Consider the following 3,744-nt stretch of genomic DNA (forward strand, 5'->3'; position numbering starts at 1 on the left):
TTGGTTTATATATTTTCTGTATTTGATGTTCAGATTTTCGTTTATACTTGGAAATACGTATCTTTTGTTCTAATTTTATTTTATATATTCAGTTAATTATTTCTGTTCATTTTTATCTTTTCAAATTCATTATATTTTACGATGGTTTATAATTTCATTTTTATTTTGTATCTTACTCTAAGGCTCTAAAACCCAATTTTGACGCCTGTAATATTATTCTGAAGGTATCAATCCCAGAATAAATAAAGAACATTATTATAATTACAAAGTGTGGGGTCTTATTTAGAGAGGAACAGAACTTTAAGGTTTTTGTAAATAATATATTACGTAAAATAATTAGACCGACAATAGATGAGTTACAGGAAGAATTTAGAAGCCTATATAACACTGAATTGAGAGAACTACACATGGTAAATATGATATAGGTTATAGCATTGCGGCGTATGAGATAAGCGTGTAAAACCTTACTACAACCGTAGGGGTTAGTAACGAGCTGATCCCTAAAATATTAATATACACTGAACTGACGGGTAAACGGCCGAGGGGTAGACCGGAACGTAGATGGGATGATTGCGTTATATCCGATTTGGGTTTGGTTAGGTGTCACAGGACAGATATATGAAGAGAAAGATTTGTAGTATCGGCATCGAACTAAGCCTTTTTCATTATTACTATTAACCTTCCTTATCTGTACAACGTTGATTTAGTTGGTTGGAAACTCCCTACCGGCTATCATTTAGTTACTTGTATTGTTGGGCCGTTTGTAGCCGAATGAGTTAAAATATGAACATTGAGTGGTTCGTGACAGCAATAACGCTGTCCGAATCAGCCTGAGAGGTCGACTTTTATTTCTGTGGTGGTCCCACGAAAGGAAAACTTGACACCCCACAATGGTCAGAAATGGTTGATATCATCCCTATGTCAGAAATGAACCGAAAGGGGGTACTAAAAAAAAAACAATTTTATTGTTTCTTTTTTATACTTGTTTTCAAATTGTTGTTTGCTGTCTCCGTAGTTCTTTCTATTTCTTTTGTTATACCGAAACGTAAGTTTCCTATCTAAGTGACTATAGATTGGTCTAGTAATAGTAGGGATGCGACATCGATAAAAAAACCATTGATGTTTTAAAACATCGATGTTCAATACTAAAACATCGATGTTAAAAAAACATGCTCCGGCCAGTCAGAAGTGCTTTTTCAATCAACCAATAGGACATGAAATCCAAAAAACCTCAATGTTTTAAAATATAGTTGCTTACAATACATTACCCAAAATACATCGATGTTTTTGAATATCCATTTGAAGAACATGCGTGATCGTTGTAACAGATCTTATGTTTCTTAAATAGTTGTTCAAAAACATCGATGTATTTTGAGTAATGTATTGTAAGTAACGATATTTTAAAACATCGATGTTTTTTGTAGTTGATATAGGATTCTTAGTTTCAAAAACCACTTCTGACAGGCCTTAGAATACGGGATCGTTGGAACAGACCTTATGTTTCTGTAATAGTTGTTCAAAAACATCGATGTATTCTGGGTAATATATTGTAAGCAACATTATTCTAATATTGAACATTGATATTTCAAAACATCGATGTTTTTTTTATCAATGTTGCATTCTATTTTGCAAAAACCACTTCCGACTGGCCGGACTATATGTCGTCGTTGGAACAGACCTTGAGTTACTGAAATGGTTGTTCAAAAACATCGATGTATATTTGCCAAAGATTTGTATGCAATGGTATTTTAATATTGAGCAAAGATATTCTAAAACATCGTTGTTTTTCTAGTCGTAATTTATCTATATCTAACGACATAGCGTGAAGGTTGGAGGTACTTTATTATTCGACCACATTGTTGATAGGAATCTATTTATACTGTAAATTTTTGGTTTTCATTTAGTTACTTTTGGAAAAAAAAATGAAAAATTGGGACAAAACAACGATGTTTAGAAAACATCGGCTTAAAAACATCGATGTCGCATCCCTAGTTTGGAGAGACGTCACTGCACAGATGTTTGTTGGCAGAGACTGGTGTTTAAGATGCTTTGAATCTCAGGGTATGTTAAATTATTGTCCATAGCAATAGTCAGTTTTCAATGAGACCTGTATTTTCATATGACAATGGGAGAAAAACAGCTAATATCCATTTTCAGAGGTTTCTATTTTATTTTATTTTTTACTATTTTAATATGTATGCATATCTCAAGATTTTCATGTAGTATCATAGTAATTTTTATCAGTAACAGAAACATAGTCCACCTTTTATTTGAAGGATGAAATAGGATATGTAAATAGACAATTGATCGTTAAATTATCCCATATTCCTTGTCATTTACGCCACTTTGGCCTCAGAGACAGGATGCTCCCAGTCCAGGTAACCAGGAGCTGAGGTAGGCAGCCCGGCCGGGCCGACCTTGTCAGGAATGCCACGGCCGCCCGGGCGATGACCTCGTAATGGCAGCTGCCTCTCACTGGATATATCGAGACTTCTGTCCACCAATATATAGTATTGATATATAATACAAATAGTATTAATATATAATATGTTCATAATGCTGAATCTAAGATTCTATAGTTTAAGGCAAAAGATAACACAGGTCCATGGAGTTATGACAATATTTATTGAACACAGTAACAACACAGAACTGAGCAATAGAAGATACTAACTCGTATATACAATGTGTAAGGTTATACATGAAACGTAGTCGAGACAGTGTTGCCACAGATCCACTAATAAATTATCCAAGACATAATACATATATAAATGGAGAAAAATAAATCCACTAAAGTAGAATCGCGCTTATTACATCATTGTGATCGTTTAAATTAAATTGAAATGATAAATAGTTTATTATTCTGGGACTAGGTCCCTTTAGAAAAAGTACAAAGATAATTTTAATTTTACAGTAATATATATAGGCCAAAAAGCGATGCAACACTTAATTATAACTTATATTAAAATTGTCTATAAATAATTTTAGATACAGGGAAGAAAAACAAATAAATAAAAAACTAACTAATTAGTTACATAAAAAACGAAACAAAAAGGTAGTTACAAAATATCTGTACTAATCTAATATTAGATTAGATTGGCGAAGTAAAAGGTAGTTAAATAGAAGGGTTTTAAATGAGGGAAGGGTTGTTAAAAAATTAAATCTGTACTGCTACAACCCATGAAGGGTCAGGGGTTCAGTACTGTATAAGGAAGTACTGTTACTAGACCAACGGTTGTGCAAGGAGGTGATTTGGTCAGAATCACGCTCGACTGTCAGATTTTTACCCAATTTAGGAGGCTGGGGTTCCGCGACCCACAAGAGTTGAATCACGGCTACAGAGTAACAGAACCAATTTTCTGCTCAGCCGGATTCGAACTTAGGTCCTTAGAGTTAATAGCCACAGGCCTTACCCACGGCTACCAGCACCTCCCTGGAAGGGTTGTTACATGACGTATGTTAGAGGGAATGGAGTTCCAGTGAAAGGCAGCTCGGGTAAAAAATGATTTATCAAACGCAGCAGTTCGGTGAGGTGGAGGGTTGTACGGGGTTGGACTGAGAATTTGAAATGCAGATAGGCAGAATTAATCAGAATCATTGAAAATAAATTACCTAAATAAAATAATTCATGAAAGTGTACAAAAATAAATAAGTGAAATCACCTTTATCTTATGTCTTAATATATTTTTTATAATAAATAATTCAAAACACTATCCAATTATAGTCTCAAAACTTTTATTTCTTTTA

The sequence above is a fragment of the Halyomorpha halys genome, unplaced genomic scaffold (genome assembly GCF_000696795.3).
Source record: "Halyomorpha halys isolate HHAL.00 unplaced genomic scaffold, Hhal_1.1 Scaffold282.1, whole genome shotgun sequence".
Lineage (NCBI taxonomy): Eukaryota > Metazoa > Arthropoda > Insecta > Hemiptera > Pentatomidae > Halyomorpha > Halyomorpha halys.